The sequence below is a fragment of the Polypterus senegalus genome, chromosome 4, assembly GCF_016835505.1.
Source record: "Polypterus senegalus isolate Bchr_013 chromosome 4, ASM1683550v1, whole genome shotgun sequence".
Classification (NCBI taxonomy): domain Eukaryota; kingdom Metazoa; phylum Chordata; class Cladistia; order Polypteriformes; family Polypteridae; genus Polypterus; species Polypterus senegalus.
This window is the reverse complement of record NC_053157.1, coordinates 25,626,897-25,653,222: the sequence shown is the minus strand read 5'-3', so window position 1 is coordinate 25,653,222 and position 26,326 is coordinate 25,626,897. Positions and strand designations below refer to the sequence as shown.

The window sequence follows — 26,326 nt, the reverse complement described above, 5'->3', positions numbered from 1 at the left end:
TGGTGTTCAGTTGTAGGTGGTTTGAGTCGCACCATTTAACAAAGTCCTTGATTAGTTTCCTATACTACTCCTCCTGCCCACTCCTGATGCAGCCCACGATAGCAGTGTCGTCTGCAAACTTTTGCACGTGGCAGGACTCCGAGTTGTATTGGAAGTCCGATATGTATAGGCTAAACAGGACCGGAGAAAGTACAGTCCCCTGCGGCGCTCCTGTGTTGCTGACCACAAAGTCACACCTGCAGTTCCCAAGACAGACATACTGAGGTCTGTGTTTAAGATAGTCCATGATCCATGCCACCAAGTATGAATCTACTCCCTTCTCTGTCAGCTTGTCCCTAAGGAGCAGAGGTTGGATGGTGTTGAAGGCGCTAGAGAAGTCCAGAAACATAATTCTTACTGCGCCACTGCCTCTGTACAAGTGGGAGAGGAATCGGTGTAGCATATAGATGATGGCATCCTCCACTCCCACCTTCTCCTGGTATGCAAACTGCAGAGGGTCGAGGGCGTGGCGGACCTGTGGCCTCAGGTGGTGAAGCAGCAGCCGCTTCATGGTCTTCATCACATGTGACGTCAGAGCGACAGGCCGGAAGTCGTTCAGCTCACAAGGACGTGATACCTTTGGGACTGGGGTGATGCAAGAATAATATGCAAACACAGCTACATTTACAGGCTAAAAAATTTAGAAAAGCAAAAGGTATCATTTTAAATAAGAGACACCTACCTATAAACTCTTGTCCTTTACTCCATGTACTGGTGAAACTCTGCCTGTACCTTTGATGCTTTTGGAGTTGTCTAAACAAATGGTAATTGTTACACTGAAATATATTCAAAAAGATTTGATTTTAATCTTGTGAGGCTAAGGTAATATATTCACAGATCTCTCCAAGCTAATACCAGCCTTAGATTTGCTTTCATGCTTAACTGGAAATCTGAAACTTCATAATAAAGTCAGAATACGGACTGGGGCCAGACGGCCATCAGTCCCAAGCCACTGTGACCCATAACCAATTACATGCAAGCTTTGAGATGAATGTGCGGAGCCATTGAAGGTGGCAGTTGTCAGGTACAGAATGTTGGTTCTTGCTGACTTTGCTTTCATTGATCATTGGGGCTGGGGAAAGTACAGAAGGTATAAAATCTCCACAGGAATGGAATTCACATGAAAAATACCCCCCTTAATTGTATAAACTCCCCATTTGTTATATTATTGTCTCTACATTATTCCCCCCATTAAACTCTTCCTGACATTTTATCCCCCATGGCCCTGATTTCCTCCTTAATTAGGGGGATTCCCCCTGACCTGACAAAACTGCTGGAGAAACTTTAGAACTACAAAACTGCACCACGCACCTCTTAAGCCGTCTAGACCAGGGGTGCCAGGTACTACGGTCAAACTCCCCCCATCCACCTGCAAGCCAAGTTCCACCCATTTTGAATCCACAAATTCCGAAAAACTAAATCTCTTAAATATTGTTTCATAATTTACGTGCATAATAAATGCTGTTACCAAAAAAGGAACACTGTTATATTGTTAAAGGGCTTGTCTATTGTACAATTAAAATATGTTGCCGGCGCTGTAGCTATACTAAATATTTTTAATTATTGTGATTAAAAATCCATTTGGATTTTCAGTGTGCATAGATGTACACTACCTACAAAGCAATGGCCTGCTTTTGCACTGCATATTCACAAATGATGAGCACCTTTTGTTATCCAAATCAGGTTAAAATATTGACTTGATAAACAATAATCCTAACACTGTGCATGTGTTGTTTAGTAATTAATTAAAGTTTATTAAACTTACCACATATACATTTTGTGGCGGACAGCCAGGGCCCTTACCTAGCCGGGATGCCTTTGATAGTGAAAGCTCTGGGTAAGGGATCTTATTCAGGACATTATGCCCCCTAGAATGCTAGTGGGCAGCGGGGCCACGGAGCATGAAAGCTCAACCCTGCTGGGGCCCTTGGCCATCGCCAGGGGGCACCTAGACATTTGCTGAGCCCAGTATGGCAACACTTCTACCACACCCGGAAGTGCTGCCGGAAGAAGGTTGTTGGACACCTGGAGAGCTTCTGGGTGTCCTATAAAAGGAGCCAGCTGCCATTACTCAGTTGTCCAGATTCGGTAGGAGGTGGACAAAGCTTGCAAGGTGAAGTGGAGGAGGAAGTGACCTGAGAGAGATGACAAAATAAGGACTGTGTATTGTGCTGTTTAGTGCTTGTACTGTGCAGTGCTATGGGGAATGAGTCAAAAGCGTCTCCCCACTGAAATAAACGTGTACTGAGTGCTGGACTTGTGTCTCTGCCTGACTGTATCAGGGTTGGGGTGGCAGGAGTGCCCCTTGTATTCCACAGTCTTGTCTCGGAAAGACCACTCTAAACATGTAAAGGCAGTGTCCTGTTCTTTGACCTGAACAGGTTCATTTTAAATTGGGATAACTAAAGATGGTGTTTATTTCAAAATCCATCCATCCATCTTCGAAATCTGCTTTATCCTGAGAAGTGTTGCAGGAAAGCTGAAGCTCATCCAGCAAGCATAGGGTTTAAGGCAGAAACAATTCCTAAATGGAGCAAAATATAACATGTCATCATATACTCTTAATAAATGTGTCAGAGTAGTTCTTCAGAGCGATGCCATAGGTCAACCATTTTTGGTTCCCAAAAGACACATCTACATCAAGGTTCCAGAAAGAATCCATATTTATTTAGATCTGTAACAGGATCCATAAATAACCATGAATAGGTAATTTGTGCATTACCAGTGCGTTCCTGATTTTCAAGGGACTGCAGAATAGCGTCACACAGGCTCAGGTCTGTTATGTCCAGCTAGGTAGCCTAATATACACTCTTAAAAATGTTGTTTCTTTAATGGCACTTTACTGGGTTGTGTGGTTCCTTGTGGAGCCATTGCTTGACCAAGCACCATTTTATTCTGAGACAAGTTATTTGCATATGACATATGAAGTTGGTTCTTTGTGCTTTGCAAAACTTCCTTATATGTCAAAAAATCCAAAATCTTTAATGTAGGCTAGCTAGTAGGACATTAACAGAGCAATAAAACCTGGAACTAGTCTGTGTTATGGTGTGCAGGCAGAGTTCTTTTAAATTCCTGAACCATTTGTATTTCACAAATCTGTTACCATCTGTTCATGGTTATTTACTGTATGTAGCTTATTATGGATCTAAATAAATAATGGTTGTTTCTAGAACCTTCATGTAGAATCAAAAATGCTTCCCCTCTGGCACTGCTCTGAAGAACCACTCTGGTACCTTAATTTTTAAGAGTGTACATTAAAGATTTCTGTTTTGTTCTCATATTAGGAACATTTCCAAATCCTGAAGAAGCAACTTCACATGCAAAGAACCTATCCTGGAATTAAATGGTTCTTTGTAAGCAATGGCTCTATGAGGAACAGCACAACCCTGCAAAATTCCATTCAAGAACAAACATTTTTAAGAGTGTAGTTTCATTTACAAGCCAAAACGTTTTATAAAAGTAAAAGCAAAGGAAGTAATTTAAATAATAAAACAGCACATATAAACTCTTGTTCTGTTCTGCTGAATTTCTGCTTGATGCTTTTTAAATTGTCATTACAGATAGTAATTGTAATACTGAACTGTACTCAACAGATTTGCTTCTAGTCTTGCAAAGTTAAGTTATGCCAATGTCACATTACTGGAGTGCTAGTCATTGGCCGACTGCAGTTGCTGATCTCATCGCAGGACTGTGTCGATTTACATGACTGAAAGTCACTGAGCACGAGTGACACTGAGTGATGACCTAACCGCATTGTGCTAGCCCCCTTTTGTGACAGCCAATAGCATGCAGCCTGACAGAGTTGCTGTTGTAGGAAAGGTTAACAGGTATGGTGAGTGCAGCTGCAGTCTCTCCCCTTTTTGTATTGTTTCCATTCTGTCATGGTATATAAAACAGGACGCATTTGACAGATGAGCTTCTCTTCTGTTTTTGAAGTCCAAAACGCCTGTATTCCTTATTTCTTGTTGCTGCATTATATGAGCCCTCACTCTCATGCACACCAGACTCACCCCTATGCCTAGAGCCAGCTGTGAACTACTTGGACAGAGGTGTGGCGGTGCGGGTCGGCTCCACGCTCCCACGTCTGTCTTGGGAGCCTCTTGAACCTGACACCATCGGTAATGTAACTGGATGAGCCTTGCAGATGAGAACAGAACTTGAAGCAAGGTATAGGTGCATAAGAGTGCCAAGTGCTTTTATTAAAACCTTCCAAAAACCAGTCAAAACAAAACAGTGTTCAAGAGTGCAATGCAATCAGTCGGTAATGTATAAATAATCCAATAAAACAGAAGTGATGATGGAGGTTAAAATCCAAATAAATAATCCTTTAAAATGAGATGTAAGCATGGCAGGAAACTGTCCTTAAAAACAAGAGCCCGGGTGCAATTTTTTTTAAAAGATGACATCTCCTTGGCTTAACTCTAACAGGTCCTTGCAGCTAAGGAGGCAGCTAACAAGCAGTTCAGCCAACCTTCTGTGCTGCATCTAGCCTTGGGCTCCTGTAGCCATCTCTGGGTCCCAGCAGGGCACCACACCAAGCCTCCGACCTCTAGTGCTAGGCTCACATCCCTGCGGTCCATGGCGCCACCCGCAAACTGTAATATTGACATCAAAAGAATACTTATTTGCATCAGAAAATGAGGAAAAGCAAAAAAATATGTATGTTATTCATTTTGTATTCTTTTCATCATAGTGGTGCAGTGGTAGTGCTGCTGCCTTGCAATAAGGAGACCATGGTTTGTGTCCCAAATCCACCTGGCATGTTCTCCCCATGAATTTCCATCGGGTGCTCCAGTTTTCTTCCACATGCCAAAGAAATGTAGGTTAGGTGGATTGGTGATGCTAAACTGGCCCTGATGTGGTGTTTGAGTTTGCTCACCCTGTGAATTACTGGCATCCTGTCCGCATACACTACTTGGTAGCTTATGCCAAGTGTCTATGGTTCTCTGTGTAAAGAAAAACCTCCTAATGTTAGTGTGAAATTTGCCCTTAACACATTTCCAGCTGTGTCCCCGTGTTCTTTTTAAACTCTTTTTCAAGTAACAGTCTTGATCCACTGTACTAATTCATAATTTTAACCACTTCACTAATGTTTCCTCTTAAACTCCTTTTGCTTAAATAGAAAAGGCTTTTATGTTTCCTCATCATTCATCCCCCCTCCTGGAGTCAGCCTAGTTGCTCTTCTCTGGATTTTCTCTAGTGCTGCTAAGTCTTTTTTGTAGCCTGGAGACCAAAACTGCACACTGTATTCCAGATGAGGCCTCACCAGTGTGTTGTAAAGCTTGAGCAGAACCTCCTTGGACTTGTACTGTACACATCAGGGCGATATATAACCTAACATTGTGTTAGCCTTCTTAATGGCTTCTGAACACTGTCTGGAAGTTGCTTAGTTCTTGCTCAGTTACTCAGTTTGCCAGGGTGTCCAATTCTAGAAATATTCTTGGTGCTTCTAAGCTTCTTCTATTTCACAGTTATTGAGGCCGACATACTTCTGGAAACACGATTTAGAAATGGTTTGATCCCCATGTCCTGATCTGTGCCTCATCACGATTTGATTACAGAGGTCTACAGAGGGTTAGTATTTGTGCCGACATGCAGTGTGAATTGAGGGTCCTTCTGTACACAGGTGTGTGCCTTTCTAAATGATGTCCAGTCAGTTCAGTTGGCCACAGGGTGGACTCCAATCAAGTTGTAGACACACCTCAAGGAGAGTTAAAGCAAACAGGGTGCACCTGACCACAATTTAGAGTGCCAACAGAGTCTGAGAACTTATATGAATGGGAGAGTTCTGTTTTTATTTTCAATAAAAAATGTTTTCTGAACACGTGTTTTAACTTTATTATTACAGAATGGTTTTACTGTGTGCAGAGGGTGCAGACCTTTAAATATCTGGGAGTGCAGCTGGATGACAAATTGGACTGGACTGCCAATACTGATGCTCTATGTAAGAAAGGTCAAAGCAGACTATACTTTCTGAGAAGGTTGGCATCCTTCAACATCTGCAGTAAGATGCTGCAGATGTTCTACCAGACGGTTGTGGCGAGTGCCCTCTTCTACGCGGTGGTGTGCTGGGGTGGCAGCATAAAGATGAAAGACGCCTCACGCCTGGACAAACTTGTTAAGAAGGCAGGCTCCATTGTAGGACAGTTTGGACAGTTTAACATCTGTGGCAGAGCGACGGGCACTAAGCAAACTCCTGTCAATCATGAATAATCCACTGCATCCACTTAACAGCGTCATCTCCAGGCAGAGGAGTAGCTTCAGTGACAGACTTTTGTCACTGTCCTGCTCCACTGACAGACTGAGGAGATCGTTCCTCCCCCACACTATGCGACTCTTCAATTCCACCCGGGGGAGTAAATGCTAACATTAATTTTATTTTAATTTTTTTCATTTGTATTACTATTTAATTTAATATTGTTTGTTTGTATCAGTATACTGCTGCTGGATTATGTGAATTTCCCCTTGGGATTAATAAAGTATCTATCTATCTATCTATCTATCTATCTATCTATCTATCTATCTATCTATCTATCTATCTATCTATCTATCTATTGAGTATAGACTGATGGGAAAAACTGGCAAATTTTTCATTTAAAATAAAATGTACAACGTAATAATGCATGCAGAAAGTGAATCAGTCTAAATACTTTCTGAATCCACTTTGTTAATCAAAAGACAGCTTACTCAGACTGCGTATGGTGCTCATTGGACCGCATTTGGACTACTCTGTCCAGTTCTGGTCACCTGCGTTAAACCTGCACAGAGGAGAGAATCCTGCTTTACTGTGACAGGCTTAAGGAATTAAATCTCTTTAGTCTTGAGCAGGGAAGGCTGGGTCTGGACCTAATAGAGGTCTTAAAAATTCCCGAAGAGTCGATAAAGTGGATCCAACAAAATTCTTTTCCTTAAATGGCGAATCACGTACTCAAGGTTGCCAGTAGAAATTAAAAGAAAGTACATTTGTAACATAATCTAAGGAAGACATTTTTACACAAAGGATTGCACAAATATGGAATAAACCATCAAGTTATGTAGTTGAAACAGAAACCTCGACAACTTTAAAAAGTAAGCATTTGGACCAAAAGTGCTTGATAGATTGAATGGTCTCTTTTAATTTATCAAACATGTTATGCTGTTATGTGCTTAGAAGTGGTGTACAAATATGATGGGTTGAATAGGAACGAACAATGAGGATCTTTTTGTTTTCTTAGCACCATTCCAGGTATTTCTGTAAAACAGGGATGCCCACACTTTTTCGGCTTGCGAGCTACTTTTAAAATGACCAGGTCAAAATGATCTACCTACATTAGAAATGCTATATATATACTGTATATATATATATATATATATATAATATATACACACACACACACACACACACACATACTGGGTAGTGAAGAGTTAAATTTACTCTGTTACATTTATTTGAGTAACTTTTTTAAAAAAAATTGTACTTCTAAAAGTAGTTTTACTGCACCATACTTTTTACTTTTACTTGAGTACATTTGTGAAGAAGAAACGCTACTCTTACTCCGCTACATTGGGCGACACTCAAATCGTTACTTTTTTTCCATTAGATAAAGTCTGACAGCCAATTTTCAATCTGCTCTGTAGCGAATGCTGTCAAGTTGCGCAAACGCCTTCCATCGCGTCTCCATCTCTGACGCGAGGTTTTGGATGTTCCCCCAAATCAAGACGCTGCAGCTTTGAGGACAGATGTTGTATTTTTCGTTTGAACACATTAACTGAGCTAATCATATTGACCATGGTTTTGTCTTTTCCCTGCAGCTGTAAATTAAGCTCATTCAACATGTTGGTCAGATCGGAAAAAAATGCCAAGTCTAGCGGCCATTGATTGTTATTAAGTTGCTTGTATTCTGCATGTTTAATGACAAGGAGAAACTCTTTTTTCTCAGTCCAGGGGTCTTGAAATCCCAGCAGGAATTTCTCCCTAACCATCTGCCTCAACGAAGGCATCTTTTATCATCTCTCCATCTTAGAAGGACTTCTTATGCTTAATGATTGAGTGACTCACCCGGAACGATGCTTCGGTGTGTCTGCTGTTGCTTTTGAATTCAGCCGAGTGAAAAATGACGGCTGTCTGATTAACTGCGATTTTAGTTCCCTCCCATTTCTCTTTCTCAGATCGCTTTTTCAGATGGAAGTCAGTTTTGTAGTTTTTATGAACAGTTCAAAAGTGCCTTTCCACATTTTCCTTCTTTGGAATAGCAATGATAGATTGACAGATCAGACCAATGCACTTCGATTGTGACATTGTGAGAGAAAAAAATCCTCTTCCAATTCCACATCCAGCCCATGCCCTCCCCAAACAATTTTTTTTAAAATCCCTTCTTTAGTCGATATAAATTGGAAGGCTAACTAGATCACAGCCGGAGTTTTGCAGTAGGTCACGTGTTTGATCGTGTGTGCGGGATAAACAGTGTGTTAGAAGAAAAGAGATCTCAGACTGGTCGCCCTGTATGTCAACCACTTGGCAAATGCCATAGGGAGGATATATGATAGACTAACATTTAAAAAAAAAATTTTTTTGAATGCAACATGATCTACCTGCACTACCTTTGCAATCTACCAGTCAATCGCGATTGATTCATTGGGCACCCCTGCTGTAAAAGATAATGTTGTATTTTAACAATCCGTTTATTTAAGTTATGATTTCTTTTGTTTGACACTATGGTGAACTGCAACAGTGCAATCATTTGTTCATTTTGCACAAAGTGAATGGTAAAACACAGGGACAATTTGGAATTGTCATATATTTTTAGAGACATACAATATTTTAATTTGGTTTTTTAACATGGTCATACTATACATTATGACACACATCTTTCTTTCTTTCTTGCTTTCTTTGACAGTTCACTTAAACCCCATGCTCAAGCATTATAAATCCCACCCTTTGTGACCGATTAAAGAATGGAGCTCTCAGACCTCGTGCTGAAATATTTAAGAGTCTCCTGTCCTGCAGGGATGCTGACAGTCTGCTTCTTTTTCCTGATCAGATTACAGGCAGCATGTCTAGCTGGACAGTGATACCATTTTTATTCCCTTTGACTGCTGTTTGGCTCTGAATCCTTTATTTGTTTTAATTTCTTTTTTTTTAACTTTTATTTTAATACACACGTTTACATATTCCGACAAAGATGTCTAATAAGAATCAACTACTACGCTAAGGGTGAATGTGATAATTTATCTTCTTGGCCTCCGTTGACTCCACTTCAGAGCCTATTGGCTTTTCTGCTCATTAACAGATGGTCTGATCATAGTTCAGAAGGCCAGTGGCTTTTAGTTTAGGAAGAAAATAAATGTGGCACCAACTTGAGATATTACAATATAATTCAATAATGCTTTAGTCAGGCTTCACAATTAATTCATATGCACTTAAAATAATACCAAATGCATTTTTACATAACTGAAGGAAATAATGAACAGACTGCAGAATAGCATGTCTCATCCAGTAATCTCCGGTACAGGGAACAGCGAATGGACTCTTCCGGTCTCAAGCCGAGTTATTATTGCTGATAAGCTTTGAAATCGTGACAGTCAGTGGTCGCCTCACACAATTTAACCTTTTAATGGTGTTCAATTACTGACGGGTGTGGAAACGTACAGTCATGTGAAAAGTAAATACACCCCATGAAATGTATTTTCTTTTTTAACATACAGTATATGGACATATGAAGATTTGATCTTCATTCATACAGTATATTTATTTAAGGGTGATATCATTGGAAATTTCACTTTGTATTAACTTATTCAACAACAACAAAATAAAGATATGTTAATTTCATCTGTGGAAAAAATTTGTAGCCCCTTGGTTCTATTAGCTGGTGTTGCCCCCTCAAATTAGCATTTCCTTTTCTTATCTAGCAGTCTCTGACACTGATATAGAGAAGGTTTTTCCCACTCATCCATGCAGAATTCTTTCAGCTGTGTGATGTTTGAAGGGTGTCTTGCATTCACAGCCCTTTTGAAATCCCTCCACAGCATTTCAATGGGATTCAAATCCAAGCATTCCAGGACTCTCCATGTTTTTCTTTTTAGCCATTCTTTGGTGGATTTACTGGTATGCTTTAGGCCTTTGTTATGCTGCAAGGTCCACTTTTAGTTGGAGATGTAATCTTCTGAGAGATGGTCTCATATTATCCCTGAACACCCTTTGGTTATATTGTGTTATGGGCAGGTTGCTTTCATGACTAATGTTTTTTTTTTTTGTCCTTTTTGTTAATTTTTTCAGCATAAAAAGAATGATAAGTAAGTAACTAAATAAATATACACATACACTTTGGTCTGAACACACACCGAATAACTATAAAGCAAGAAAAATTCAAAAGAAAAAAAGTTCTGACTTGGCAGTCTCAGTTCCAGTAAGGCATTATGCAGACATATTGCTGTTGGTATAAAGGCATAGCAGGTCTTGACACACATCTGAATGATTCATTGTGTGAAAGTCCTCAGTGTTAGTGTGTCATGGAGAGGATGTGCAGCATTGTTCATAATGACACTCAGTTTTGTTTTAATTTTCTTCTTCACTGTGACCTCCAAGAGGCTGCCCTTTTTAATTAGCTTGTTGATTTAGTGGGTTTCTTTTGAAATGATGTTACTAGCCCAGCACACCACAGCATAGAAAATCACACTGGCCATCACAGAGATGTAGAAGATGTGAAGGATGTCACAGTATGCCTTTGGGAATGTGGATCGAGACTATTACTTTAAAAAGAGTTCAAGGAGAACATGGGGTCAAACCTGGAAACTTGTTAAAGGTAAATTTCACACAGATTTTACGAGATTTTTCTTTAGATAGATAGATAGATAGATAGATAGATTATTAATCCCAACGGGAAATTCACATAATCCAGCATCAGTATACTGATACAAAGAAACAATATTTAATTAAATAGTAATAAAAATGAAAAAATTAAAATAAAATTAATGTTAGCATTTACTCCCCCGGGTGGAATTGAAGAGTCGCATAGTGTGGGGGAGGAACGATCTCCTCAGTCTGTCAGTGGAGCAGGACAGTGACAAAAGTCTGTCACTGAAGCTACTCCTCTGTCTGGAGATGACACTGTTAAGTGGATGCAGTGGATTCTCCATGATTGACAGGAGTTTGCTTAGTGCCCGTCGCTCTGCTACAGATGTTAAACTGTCCAACTTTAATCCTACAATAGAGCCTGCCTTCTTAACAAGTTTGTCCAGGCGTGAGGCGCCTTTCATCTTTATGCTGCCACCCCAGCACACCACCGCGTAGAAGAGGGCACTCGCCACAACCGTCTGGTAGAACATCTGCAGCATCTTACTGCAGATGTTGAAGGATGCCAACCTTCTCAGAAAGTATAGTCTGCTCTGACCTTTCTTACATAGAGCATCAGTATTGGCAGTCCAGTCCAATTTGTCATCCAGCTGCACTCCCAGATATTTATAGGTCTGCACCCTCTGCACACAGTCACCTCTGATGATCACAGGGTCCATGAGGGGCCTGGGCCTCCTAAAATCCACCACCAGCTCCTTGGTCTTGCTGGTGTTAAGGTATAAGTGGTTTGAGTGGCACCATTTAACAAAGTCTTTGATTAACTTTCTGTACTCCTCCTCCTGCCCACACCTGATGCAGCCCACAATAGCAGTGTCATCAGCGAACTTTTGCACGTGGCAGGACTCCGAGTCATATTGGAAGTCTGATGTATATAGATTGAACAGGACTGGCGAAAGTACAGTCCCCTCGGCGCCCTGTATTGCTGCACACAATGTCAGACCTGCAGTTCCCAAGATGCACATATTGAGGTCTGTCTGTAAGATAGTCCACAATCCATGCCACCAGGTGTGAGTCTACTCCCATCTCAGTCAGCTTGTCTCTAAGGAGCAGAGGTTGGATGGTGTTGAAGGCGCTAGAGAAGTCCAAAACATAATTCTTACAGCACCACTGCCTCTGTCCAGGTGGGAGAGGGATCGGTGAAGCATATAGATGATGGCATCCTCCGCTCCCACCTTCTCCTGGTATGCGAACTGCAGAGGGTCGAGGGGGTGGCGGACCTGTGGCCTCAGGTGGTGAAGCAGCAGTCGCTCCATGGTCTTCATCAGATGTTACGTCAGAGTAACAGGCCGGAAGTCATTCAGCTCACTAGGACGTGATACCTTTGGGACAGGAGTGATACAAGATGTTTTCCAAAGCCTTGGAACTCTCCCCTGTTCCAGGCTCAGGTTGAAGATGCGCTGTAGAGGACTCCCCAGTTCCAACGCACAGGCCTTCAGCAATCGTGGCGATACACCATCTGGACCTGCTGCTTTGCTGGCACAAAGTCTTTTCAGCTCTCTGCTCACCTGGGCTGCTGTAATTGTGGGTGGGGATGTCTCACCTATGCTGGTATCAGCAGAAGGATGGTTGGAGGATGCAGTACTCGAGGTGAGAGTGGGTTACTGTGATCAAACCTATTAAAGAAGTTGTTCATTTGGTTTGCTCTCTCCACGTCTGTCTCAATGGCGGCAACCCGCTTCGAGCTGCAGCCAGTGATAATCTTCATCCCATCCCACACTTCCTTCATGCTGTTGTTCTGCAACTTCTGCTCCAGCTTTCTCCTGTACTGCTCTTTCACCGCCCTGAGCTGGACTCGGAGTTCCTTCTGCACGCACTTGAGCTCATGCTTATCACCACCTTTAAAAGCCCTTTTCTTCTGGTTCAAAAGGCCCTTGATGTCATTTGTAACGCATGGCTTGTTGTTAGCATAGCAGAATACAATACAATACACAGAGAACCACTGAGACATGGAATAAGAGACCAAGTAGTGGTAGAGAGTAAGACTTTAGCGGCCTTCAAAACTCAGGCTGATGTTTTTTCGAAGAATTAAGTGGATTGGACTGGCAAGCTTTGGACTGAATGGTCTGTTCGTGTCCAGATTGTTCTAATGCTCTAATTTTCGAATGTACAAAATTTTAATTTCCTTTTTTAAAACAGTCATATGTTAAGACACACATCTCTAACAAAAATTAATCGTCAGGCTTAGACCAAATAAATTCATCCTAAACTGACTCGATTTCAGTCTCCGCTCTCTCCCTGGAGTACCTTGAGGGAAACATGCAAACGCCTAATGGGCAGAGACAAGGCCAGGGCTTAAATCTGCCTCTTTAAGCTGTTAGTGGTAACCAAAGCAACACTGTTATACACATATTCTAAAGATGGTGTTGAAAATGTAGTCATCCAGTTCCTGAGCAACATTAATCATAAATAGTTTTAGTCATTCTGCCCAACAAACCCACCCATCCTGTTTACCTAGATTCTCCCAAATAACATAAAGTCATGATTTGAAGGTCCCTAAAAGTCCTACTCTCCTCCACAGTACTTGCTAATTTATTCCATGTATCTTTGCTCCTAATTTGTTCAATGCTTGTATGGACTGATTTTTTAGGTAAGGTTGTGGGGTCCTGGGCTGTGGGGCATCTGTTGGTGAAGAGAGATTCACGGATCTTGACTTTGCTGACGATGCTGTGATCTTTGCGGAGTCAATGGAGGCTCTGATCGGGGCGCTTGAGAAACTGAGCGAGGAGTCTGAGTGTCTGAGGGCTTGTAAGTGTCCTGATAAAAACCAAGATCCAGGCCTTTAATGACCTCTTGGGCACAGCCATTAGTAGTGTGTCTGTTTGTGGAGAGAACGTCGACCTCATCAAGAGGTTTACTTACCTTTGCAGTGACATTCTTGTCTCTGGTGACTCTTCCTATGAAGTCAGTAGATGGATTGGGAGAGCATGGGGGGGTCATGAGGAGTCCCGAATGAGGCAGATTACCTGCATTGTGAAGAAGCGTCAGTTACGGCACTACAGCCATGTGGCACGATTCCCAGACGGTGATCCAGCTCATAAGATCCTCATTGTTGGGGACCCAAGTGACTAGATCAGGCCTAGGGGTCATCCACGTAACATCTGGCTGCGGCAGATAGAGGGTCATTTCCGGAGGGTGAGACTGGACCGCCTGTCCGTCTGGGGGGTTGCCAACCGGAATCCTGAGTTGTTTTGTCGTGCAGTGAGTGCGGCAACTCACTGTACCAGTGCATGCTCCCCAACTTGACTTGACTTGACTTGTCTTTGGTTCTTTGCATGAAGAAAAGCTTTATGTTTGTGCAAAATGTGTACCTGTGTTCTTGCTGACACTATTTTAAAGAAGTGCCCTGGACCCACTAGTTCCTTTAATCATTTTCAAAACTTCAATAAGTCACCTCATAATCTCTGTTCAACTCCTTTAATCTTTCCTGATAATTCATACCTCACAGGGCTGAAATGAGCCTAGTTGCTCTTCTCTGGACCTTTTCTAGTGCTGCTATGTCATTTTTGAATCCTGTAGACTAAAACCGTACACAGTACTCCAGATTAGGAATCACTAGTGCGTTATAAAGCTTGTGCATAATCTCCTTAGACTTGTTCTCCACACATCAGGGCGCTATATAATCTAACATTCTGTTCACCTCTTGATCACTTCTGTACACTGGATCCAGTTTACAGTTGAAGTTAGAAGTTTGCATACACTTAGTCTGAATTCTTTAAAAGTCACTTCATAAACCCTCTACAGATTTTATACTAATAAAGTATAAATTTGACATATCAATTAAGACATCTACTTTGTGCAGGACAAAAATATTTTTTTTCAACAATGTTCACTGACAGAGTAGTTCAATTTTTTTTCTTTATTTTGCTTTGTCCGATTTGTTGTATTAGGAGTTTGTTAGTTTTCACATACCCCTTTGGGTCAGAGAGCAGGGTCAGCCATTGTACAGTGTCCCTGGAGCAGCTGCAGGTTAAGGTCCTTGCTCAAGGGCCCAGCAGATTAGGATCCCCTTTGGCAGTAATGGGGAATCGAATCAACAACCTTCCAGATACCAGTGCAGATCTTTAGTTTTTATTGACTATATCATAATTCCAGTGTGTCAGAGGTTTACATACACTTTAACTGTGCCTTTAAACAGTTTGAAAATTCCATAAAATGATGTAAATCCTTTAGGAAACTAGACAGTTATCTTCTGATAGCCAATTAGCCCAACTGGAGTCAGCATGTGGATGTATGTTAAGGCCTACCATCAAACTCACTGCCTCTTTGCTTGACACAACGGGAAAATCAAAAGAATCCAGCCAAGTCCTCAGACAAAAATTGTGGACCTCCACAAATCTGGTTCTTCTTTGAGAACAATTTCCAAACTACTGAAGCTTCCACATTCATCTGTACAAACAATAATACGCAAGTATTTATACAATGGGACGAGACAGCCGTCAGACTGCTCCGGAAGGAGACATTTTCTTTCTCCTAGAGATGAATGAACTTTGGGATGAAAAGTACAAATGAATCCTAGAACAACAGCAAAAGACCTTGTGAAGATGCTGGAGGAAACAGGCAGACAAGTATCAATATCTACAGTAAAACGAGTACTACAGTGACATAACCTGAAAGGTTGCTCAGTGAGGAAGAAGCCACTGCTCCAAAGCTGTGATGAAAAAGTCAGACTGCAGTTTGCAGTGACACATGGGGACAAAGATGTTACCTTCTGGTGAAATGATCTCTGATCTGATGAATCCAAGATCAAACTGTTTGGCCATAATGACCATCACGTTTGGAGGAAAAAGGGTGAGGCTTTCAAGCCAAATAACACCCTCCCAACCATCAAGCATGCGGGTAGGAGCATCATGGTGTGGGGGTGTTTTGATGCAGGGGGGACTGGTGAACTTCACAAAATAGATGGCATCAGGAGGAAGGACAATTAAGATATACTGTACCAACATCTGAAGAGCTCAGCAAGGAAGTTGAAGCTCAGTCGCAAAAGTGTCTTCCAAATGGACAATGACCCAAGCATACTTCCAAAGTTATGGCAGATGGTCAAGGCAGCAGAGTGGTCATCACAAAGCCCTGACGTCAATACAATTGAGACTTTGTGGGCAGAACTGAAAAAACGTGTGTGAGTAAGGAGGCCTGCAGACTTGTCCCAGTTACACCAGTTCTGTCTGGAGGAATGGGCCACAATTCCAGCAACTTATTATAAGAGGTTGGTGGATGGCGACCCAAAACATGTGGCTCAAGTTAAACAATTTAAAGGCAATGCTACCAAATATTAACAAAGTGTATGTAAACTTGTAACCCACTAGAATAGTGATAAAGTCAATGAAAAGTGAAATACTCTGTTTTGTGAACATTGTTGGAAAAAAATGAATTTTGCCCTGCACAAAGTAGATGTCTTAAAACAATATGCCAAATTTATAGTTTGTTAGCATAAAATCTGTGGTGGGGTTATAAAGTGAATTTTAAAGAATTCACCGTAAGTGTATGGAAACTTCTGACTTAAACTGTAGATAGTGACAAATCCACCATGACATCCACATCCTTTTCATAAAGACCACTTTCAAGTTTCATACCAGACATTTTTTATTTATTGCATGCAATACTTTACATTTTTTACATTAAGTTTCATCTTCCCCAAATCTGCCCAAGCTTGTATTCTGCTTAATTCCCTCTGTGATGATTGAATTGATTCTTGATTATCTTCCATTTCAGATAGTTTGGTCTCATCTGCAGACTTAACTGACTTGTTATTTATATTCATATAAAGACCCCTGCACTGACCCTGGAGAGTGTTAAAAAAATTAATCTTCCAGTTCCTAAGAAGCAGTAGTGATAAACAATTATTTTGGTTTATGTTCTGAACAGCACAGTTAGAACTTCTGAGCACTAGAAGAATTCTGATGAGAACAGACCATTCAGCCCCACAAGCTTGTCTATCCTATTCACCTAGAATGTCCAAAATAACATCAAGTCAAGATCTTAAGGTCTCTAAAGCACTGCTCTCCACCACACTACTTGGTATTTTATTTCATTCAAATCAATAGATGTCCTTTTAGAGAGCAGAGCAGCCAATAATGACATAAAGACATGATTTAGAGTTCACTCTGAGCAGGCCTTTGATGGAAGAATGGATCAGATATACAATATATCATGCCTGTCACTGGCTGCCACTTAAAAAGCACGAGGACCAAGAAGAATATACATTCGTGTAAAAAAGTGAGTACACGCCATGGATGTTGTTGACTTTTCAACGTATTTGAACAGGATTGAATATCCTTGAATAAAAACACAAGGAATATTGGCATTTTCGATCATTTATATATATAAATACAAGGGAGTGCAGAATTATTATTAGGCAAGTTGTATTTTTGAGGATTAATTTTAATATGGAACAAACACAGTGCTATCAGTCAATCCAAAATGTTAATAAACCTGAAACCTGAATGTTTCACAATGGAAATGTGAGTGTGAACATCATCAGGGGAATACATATGTGCGCACAATTATTAGGCAACTATTAGTGTGCAGATTTATTATGCAACTAAAGGAAAAATGAAAATTTTCCCATCTCACTTGTTTATTTTCATCTGTTATAGTGAGAATAATAAACAAACACCTCAAAATTTACAAATAAACATCTCTGACATTTCAAAAAAAATAAATCAATCAATCAATGACCAATATAGCCACCCTTCTTTCCAATAACAGTCATAAGCCTTTCCATTCATGGAGTCTGTCAGTTTCTTGATCTGTTGACGATCAGCTTTTTGTGGAGCAGTGACTACAGCCTCCCAGACACTCTTCAGAGAGGTGTATTGTTTTTCTCCCCCGTAAATCTAGCGTTTAAGAAGTGCCCACAAGTTCTCGATAGGGTTTAGGTCAGATGAGGAAGGGGGGCCATGTCATTATTCCTTCATCTTTAAGGCCTTTACTGGCTGGCCACGCAGTGGAGAACTTCGATGCAAGTGATGGAGCATTGGCCTGCATAAAAATCATGGTCTTTTCCTGTATCACTGTTTGAAGAAAGTGTCTTGAAAAACTGGCAGTAGGTTTGGGAGTTGATTTTGAGTTCATCTTCAATGCAAAAGGTCCAACTAGCTCATCTTTAAAAATACCAGCTCATACCAGTACCCCACCTCCACGTTGGAGTGGAGCTCTGTGCCATTACTGATCCACAGGTCCATCCATCTGGTCCATCAAGAGTCACTCTCATCTCATGGTCCATAAAACCTTTGAAAAAAATCTGTCTTCAGATATTTCTTGGCCCAGTTTTGACGTTTCAACTTATGTTTCTTGTTCAGTGGTGGTTGGGTTTCAGCCCTCCTTACCTTGGCCATGTCTTTGAGCACTGAACACCTTGTACTTCTGGGCACTCCAGGTAGGTTGCAGCTCTGGAATATGAAAGTACTGGAGGATAATGGGTTCCTGGTAGCTTCACGTTTGATTCTTCTCAAATCTTTGGCAGCTAATTTGCGTCTTTTGTTCTCAACACGTTTCTTGCGACCCTGTTGACTATTTGCAACAAAATGTTTGATGGTTCTGTGATCACACACCAATATCTTAGCAATTCCAAAAGTGCTGCATCCCTCTGAAAGACTTTTTACAATTTTTGACTTTTCAGAGTCAGTTAAATCTCTATTTTGGCCCATTTTGCCTGAGGAAAACTAGCTGCCTAATAATTCTGCACACCTTGATATAGGGTGTTGATCTCCTTAGGCCACACCCTCCCTCATTAGACAAATACACATCACCTGACGAGCTTAAATCCAATAAGCATTCAAGTTAATACAGCTTGGAGTTGGAATATACGCATTAAAAATGATGATATGGTCAAAATACTCACTTGCCTAATAATTGTGCACACAGTGTAGATGTCATGGTCTACTACGAAAAAAGGCCACCTTTGGCCTCAAAAGCTGCCATTGCCCCTTTTAGCAAAAAAAAAATGACTTCTTATGGGAGTTTTGCATAACCACCCACCATTATCTGATAATTTTGACTATTTCTTCGGTCACAGGATGTTTCTAGGTTTTCTGGCATGTACTTGTACTCATTTCAAATCCCCAACAATATTTCCATTAGATTTAAATCAGAGCTTTGCGTAAGCCGGTCCATAACCCTCTATATTTTCTATTTGAGTCATTCCATAGTGGATATGCTAGTTTGCTTCAGATCATTATACTGTTGTAAGGTCCATGTCTGGTTCATCTTCTACTTTTGGACAAAAGACCTCACATTCTTCTCAAGAACACTTTGATACGATGCAGAAGTCATAGTTGACTTGATAACTGCAATCTACATAGGCCTTGAGGCAGCAAAGCAACCCCAAACCAGAACATTTCCTCCATCAGGCTTTACAGTTGGTGTGAGATTCTTCTCCTGACATGCTGTCTTTGGTTTGCCCCAAACATGTCTGCTGTTATTGTACCTTTAATTAATCTCACCCGAGTATGTTGTTCTTGAAGGCCTGGTCTTTGGGTAGGTGTTCAATGGTAAACTGTAGTCTTCCACGAATGTTCTTTTTGGACAGTAAAGAAGTTTTTCTGGCACACCTCACATTCAGGTCAAACTTGTGCAATTAGTTTCTAATGGTCGGTGCATAAACTTTGACACCAACTGTCGCAAGAGTTACCTGTAGATCCCACAATGAAATTTTGGAGTTCTTGGAGACTTCTTTTATCTGGCTGAATTTGCTGGACTGGACAGTGTAAAAGCTACGCTACTTGCAGTTCATTTACCTTACAATGGAATGATTGCTTTTAAATAATTTGGTGATCTTTTTGAATCCCTTGCCAGACCCATAGACTTAAAGCACTTTTGATCTTAGCATGATGACACCATGCACATCAATAGCAAAGAGAACACCAGGCATTGATATCTATGATGTAAATAAGACTGTCATGTCAACCTGCATACTCCATAAGGAGGTTCTAATCATTGGTACATAATCTGGATCACCTGAATCTAGTTTGATGGATTTGAAGTGGTGATAAACGTAGGGGTGGACTTGCTTCCAGGTGACAAATCAATATTTTTTTTAATTTAGATTATGAGAATAAATAGATCATTTTGATTTTATTATTAGTGTCATTTGTTCAAGTATATCATCTTTATCTGTTGCCACTGTTTGCTTGATGATCTTATGTTTGCCTGTTCAAATATATTGAAAGCATGAACAAATTCCATTGGGTGTACTAACTTTTCCACATGTCTGTACGTCCACACTGCTGCATTTTTATTAAAAAAAAAATGCTTATTTAAAAATGCAGACATTTGGTTCTGTTTTTGCCTTTCATCCACACTACCCCTGCATTTTCAACCCCTGAAAACGGAGACTTTTGAACAAGCTCTCCAGAACTGTGAATTTCTGAAACCGTTGCAGTGTGGATAGGTGAAAATGAAGTTTTTAAAACACCACCTCTAATCGTCCTGTGATTGGATTGTGCTTATTAAGTGGCTCATGCCTGATTGTACTCTGCTCATTACATTTTCTCAGCCACTTTGCTCACCTCGATCAAGATAAGTAATAATCCGCTGAGAAGAGAGGGGGAGCTGTTGCTAACATTTCTCTTCTCCTTCTCTCACCACAGAGCCGAGAAACTGCCCAATGAGGGCACTAAGCCCCACCCCTTTCTATTCACCAGCTATAAGAAACCTGGCTACCCAGAAAGAGGTGTCTTTTGCAACCAGAACGACCCCCAGATAGAGCTTCTGTGATAGACCGTAAAATCTGTGGCTAGAGTGGAATCTGTTTTGTTTTGCATTGAGCCTAAGGACAAGAAGTATAGCGCCAAGGGGCTTTCTTTTTGTTGGGCAGATCAGTTAATTAAACGGGGTGGCCCTGTTGGTATCCCAACTTCTACCCTTGCGTGACCTGTAATTCCTGCATTGGTTTGGTTTTTCTGTTGCATTGACACCAATAATGTAATAACATTCCATAATTTTTGAATCTGCCAATAATTGTATATAATAGAACATAATTTTGTTACGTTGACTAGAGGTGTCTTAAAATGGCAGAGGTATTGGCCTGCATTTTATACTGTTGTCATTTTATTATTGAATTGAATTAAATGAATTAACATTTGTTTTGCAGCTCACTTAGTAAAACAGTACAAGTTGCAAATTGACTCCCGAGCAAGCCACAGCAGTGAGCAGCTGTGCTCATGACGTTAACTCCCTACAATTGCCAAGGGGATACCCTCTGAGGGGCAAGCTGCTCCTCCAGATCTGCTAATGTCACTCTTATTAGCTTTGAAATCTTCCTTTGAAAGGTCTTAGCAGTAAGTCTTTGGACGCTATGTGCAGATCTACAGCGTTCAATGAAAAGACTCCAAATGTAAATTGAAAAGTAAAGTTTAGATTCTTTAGTGCTACCTGGTTAAATACCCACTTCATAACCATTTTGTAATTAATTTTAATTAGAATTGAACATGTAAATGTGAACCGTATGTGGCGCGGATATTAATAATTCAGCCACCTTGGAGCGGTGCCCTTTTCTGGCACTTTCTAGCTGAGTGCTCAGCAGGCAAGACTGTGCAAGACCTCTCAGACCTGACGACTGTCAACTTGGATCTTTGTTGAGGTGAATGTGAAATGTATGCTGCATTTGATCACAGCCTTGTTTTGTTCTTTTACAGATTGTGGACCCTGTTTGTTGGCTCGGTTGGATTTACATGTTACTGGCAGGCAAGATCTTCTCTGTATTGAAAAATGACAGGTCAGTGTAATATTTTATTATATACCAACTAAAATAATCTATTTATGTTTCCATCCATTCTCAAGCTCACTTATTTCAGTAAAGTGTTAGCCTAAAAATAAGGGTTTGAAGGTGATCCAGCATCTTAGAGGGCAAGGTAGGAACCAGCCTTGGAGGGCTACCAGTCCAGTACTGGTCAGATGCCCACAAAAACATTCACATCCAAACTTGTTTTAGGCCAATTTGGCTTTGCTGGCTAACCTAATGAGCTTGTGTTATGGATGTAGGTGAAAATCGGAACACGTGGAGAATAGAAAAACAGCAGACAAGTATCGCTTTCACACCATATGAAGTTTGTTTTCAGGAAAATTCTTGTACGATGTAGGCCCTGGGCCACTTGTGGTCCCTGGCTATGTTTGTGTACAGGAACTGTACCGTAAACTTTATGCAAAATATCCATCCATCCATCCATTGACTAACCCGCTGAATCTGAATATGTGATATGCAATGGTTGAAGAGTGAAATGGAAAGTCTATAAAACAGTAGTGAGACCAGCTATGTTATATGGTTTGGAGACAGTGGCACTGACAAGAGGACAGGAGGAAGAGCTGGATGTGGCAGAGTTGAAGATGCTGTGATTTTTGCTCAGATTAACAAGGGTAGACAGGATTAGGAATGATTATATTAGAGGGACACAGATATGGCAATTTGGTGACCAAGTGAGAGAGACGAGATTGAGATGGTTTGGACACATGCAGAGGAAAGATGACGGGTACATTGGGAAAGGAATGTTGAGGATGGAACCACCAGACAAGAGGAAAAGAGGAAAGCTAGAAAGGAGGTTTATGAATGTGGTTAGGGAGGACATGAAGGCAGTCGGTGTAGCAGAAAATGATGTGGAAGTCAGGGATTGATAGAGATGGATGATCCGCTATGTCAGCCCCTAAATGGGAGCAGCCAAAAGAAGGAGGAGAAGCTTAAACTGTTGACATTATTTCAGTATGCATCAGTACCGTCCTCAGTACCAGCATCCATTATTTGCATGCATGCTTCCATTGTTCTACTTAACAACAAGGCAGTTAGTTATGTTGCATAAAGTGACATTTGTTTCAGACCTATTTCAATTTGGAATAAAGCAAAGACAGTGCAACTTTGGAAAAATAATTGCAGAAGGGATAGTAATAATTCTTTATATATATATATATATATATATATATAGCACCTTTTCATAGTACTCAAAATACTTCACATAATGATTGGGGAGCCACTTCAACCACCACTAATGTGTAGCATCCACCATGATGAAGTGACGACAGCCATTCCTGTTCCAGTATACTCACCACACATTAGTTTTAAGGTAGTGAATGGATGAGAGAGATATTTAGCCAATTAGAGACAGGTGATGGCTAGGGGGGCAGAATGACTAGGCAGTGGTGGGCAATTTATCCAGGACATTTTCATACACCGTACTGTTTAAGAAAGATACCAAGGGATCTTTTCTGACCACAGAGAGTCAGGAGATCAATTTTATGTCTCATTCGAAGGATTGTGCCATTTTTACAGCACAGTGTCCGCATCGCTGCACTGGGGCATTCAGACCACAGGGTAAGCACCCCCTTCTTGCCTTCGGCAACACCTCTTCCACCAACAGCCCAAATTTTTCCTGGTTGGTCTCCCATCCAAGTACTGGCTGGGCTCCAACGTGCTTAGCCTCAAGTGGATGACCTCTTCTGAAGTGCATGTGGTATGACTGCTGAGATGATGTATCAGTTGCAGAGTGATGATAATTTTTATTAAACCAATTTTAATTTAAGCCTTGTCTTTTGATAAATTAAGTGCAATTGCTTCTTTTATCTGAATTTGCTTTCTATAGCCTGCTGCATATGGGCCTCCGTTACAGCATAAATATGTAATTAATGGTTATCTGTGTCACTACCCTTACATTACTGGGACGGTGGTTAAATTTTACACGGTTGCATTGATGTTAGCAGTTTGTATAGTATGCTTTTTTGATCGACAACATTGCAAACGAAAACAAAATAATTCAAAATTATAGGCAATTCATTTTGGCATTATAGCTTATAAAAAATGGCAGGTCAACGTTACGTTTTGAATTTTCTGGAGGCTACTACAAAAAAGTAACTTGGACTTTGTAAAAGATCTTGTTAGGGAATCAGACACCTAAAAATGCATTGAGCACATTCATCTTTAATTATTCATATGATGTCAGTGCCTCCAATTCGTAAACACGTTTGTGCTTGGTGAACTTGTCTTTTGCTCTGAGCAGTCTGCAACTGGGAAACCTTGAATCCTGACTAAGCAGGAGGACTGAATGGAATGCGGTAATCAGCACTTTTTGAGATTAGTATATCATAGCAGGTGTAATCTTAATCATGATTAATATATGATTAATTGTGCACCCTTACCAGTTTGTTATATACCCTATTAACTATCCAGGATAAGATTTAAGATAAAAAGTGAATACAGCCCATTGCTGTTCTTGAAGATGGGTGTAAGTATAGCCATTTGTGAAGCAGAAGTTCTCATAGTAAACATCATCCTGAGGCACTTCAGAAGTACAGAAGTTCCCACACACAGATTTTACATTGGGGTCATAATGTACTCCAAGGTTTATGAGTTCATTCATCACTGTTGTGTGAGGTATTTCATTTGTTACACAGTATCTGACCCTGCAGTATATCACAGTGCCCTTGGGTCTGTGTGTGTGAGCAGAAATGAGCTTCAGAGACAAGTAATAATCAGAGTGGAAACAATTATCTTGCGGGAAATAGCTTATCTTGTATATACGGTATGTCTGGTTCATTATCTTACTGTACTACATTAATATCCTAAGAGTCAGTCAAAATTTCTGTATTGTGCTGGTTAACTTGACCACTAAAATGCCCCATTTTTCCTTACTCATGTCTGGCTGCTAGTCTGTCCTAGTGTAGAAGCCATTGCCGCCTCTCAAAGATTACAGTATATATATATATATATATATATTGTGACGGACAGCCGGGTCCCATGCCCGGCCGGGACACCTCTGCTGCATACGTCCCGGGGGAGCCACCATGGACAGTGCAATGCCTCACCCGGGACGCCTAGGGGCAGCCTCCCTGGCCGTGGGTCCTTCCTCAGTCTCCCGCGTGGCTCCATGGGACATGGAGTCCACCACAGCCCGGTTGGGAGATGGGGTGGCTGTTAGGGGGTGCTGCGGAGAGCCAGCCGCCACATTGGATGACTTACCAGCCCCACCCGGAGGTGCAATTAAGACCAGCTGGTCAGGCACCTGGAGCACTTCCGGGTGGGCTATAAAGCGGGCCAACCTCCCTTCATTCTTGGCCAGAATCGGGAGGAAGAGGACGAGGTTACCTGGGAGGAGTGGTGGTGCCAGAAAGAGTTGTTGGGTGGGATTTATAGTGCTTTGGGACTGTGTATTACCTGTGGGTCACGGGGAAGGCGTGCGCCTACGGGTGAAGAAAAAATAAAAGCCTGTGTGTTTTGTACACGTGCCTCTGCGTAGTGTGTGCCGGGTCGGGCACTATATAGCGCCTTTTACAGTATATATATTATACATATATATATGTATGTGTATATATATATATGTATATATATATATATATGTATATATATATATATATGTATATATATATATATATATATATATGTATGTAAAATATATATTGTGGCCAACGTGGGGCGTACCAGTCCCCCAAATACCCAACACAACAAGCACAAGTCCAACAGAACAAATGTATTTATTTAGATGTGGGAAACGCTTCCCTTTTGCTTCCCACCTGCTCAGCACAGTATATAGCACAAGTCAATTAGACAGCACTTGGCACTTTGTCTCTTCTCTCTCTGTCTTCTCACTCCTTTTGCTTTTACTCTTCCTCTAGCAAACTATGTCCTCTTCTTCCTAACCCTGTCTTCCCAAGTGAACAGAGGTGGTCCCTTTTATGCTGCACCTGGGAGCCAATCAGCATCATCTGGAAGTACTCCCAAGTGTGGTGGAAACCCATGGTACTGAACAGCGCTGTGCCAAACTGTGCTGCTGCAACCCAGGGGGGCTTCTATCTATCTATCATTAATAGAAAAGTACAGTCCTTATATACAGTATAGAATCAGTTTTTAAGTCTCTAAGAATGAGTCCAATGTTAAGGTGAGTTGGCTGGAAGAAACCAATGCCAAATTTATTCAATGAGGAATGAATTCAGTGAGGAAAAGGCTGCCACAAGGGTAAGGGATCAAGTGCATATTCTTATACCAGATCAAATATGCAACCCATATAATAAAAAAAAGAGTTTTATATTGATTACTTAGATTTCAAGCCGTTTTGCATGGGTATAGGTAGCACAGCTAGTATCAGTATATTCCTTTAGCAAACAAAACAGGCAATGACATTGCCCACTGTTTTTACCAAAGCGTCATTTTAAAATGTCATCTGTATTGCACCATCAGAAATAAAGGGATTTTTATGGCCTCCATGGCAATCTAGGTTATGTGAGGCCTGCACTGATGCAGATTCAGCTGGTGATGGTGAGAAGACCATGTCGTTAATGGATGGTTAAAATGGAGTCCTGCCTTTGTTCACCCTGTGGTCTCCTGGTGATCTCATAGTCAGTAGCTTTTGGAATTCAACTTGTTCATTCTATCTGTAAATCTATTTTTAAAGCTACATATCCATTTCAGGTTTACAGAGAACTGGAGCCTACCAAAATATTCCATATAAAATAAAACCCATTGAATGGAGGCAGTTTTTA

General features: G+C 41.0%; 1 protein-coding gene across 2 annotated transcripts in view; it reads left to right on the top strand.

Moving 5' to 3' along the window:
* csgalnact1a (chondroitin sulfate N-acetylgalactosaminyltransferase 1a) overlaps nucleotides 1–26,326 on the top strand; it is a 451,987-nt gene that overhangs the window by 86,499 nt on the left and 339,162 nt on the right. For both annotated transcript variants that reach the window (XM_039750360.1, XM_039750359.1), the window contains exon 2: nucleotides 21,505–21,584. The gene's annotated coding sequence lies outside the window, so the exon portion shown is untranslated. The remainder of the gene's footprint in view (nucleotides 1–21,504; nucleotides 21,585–26,326) is intronic.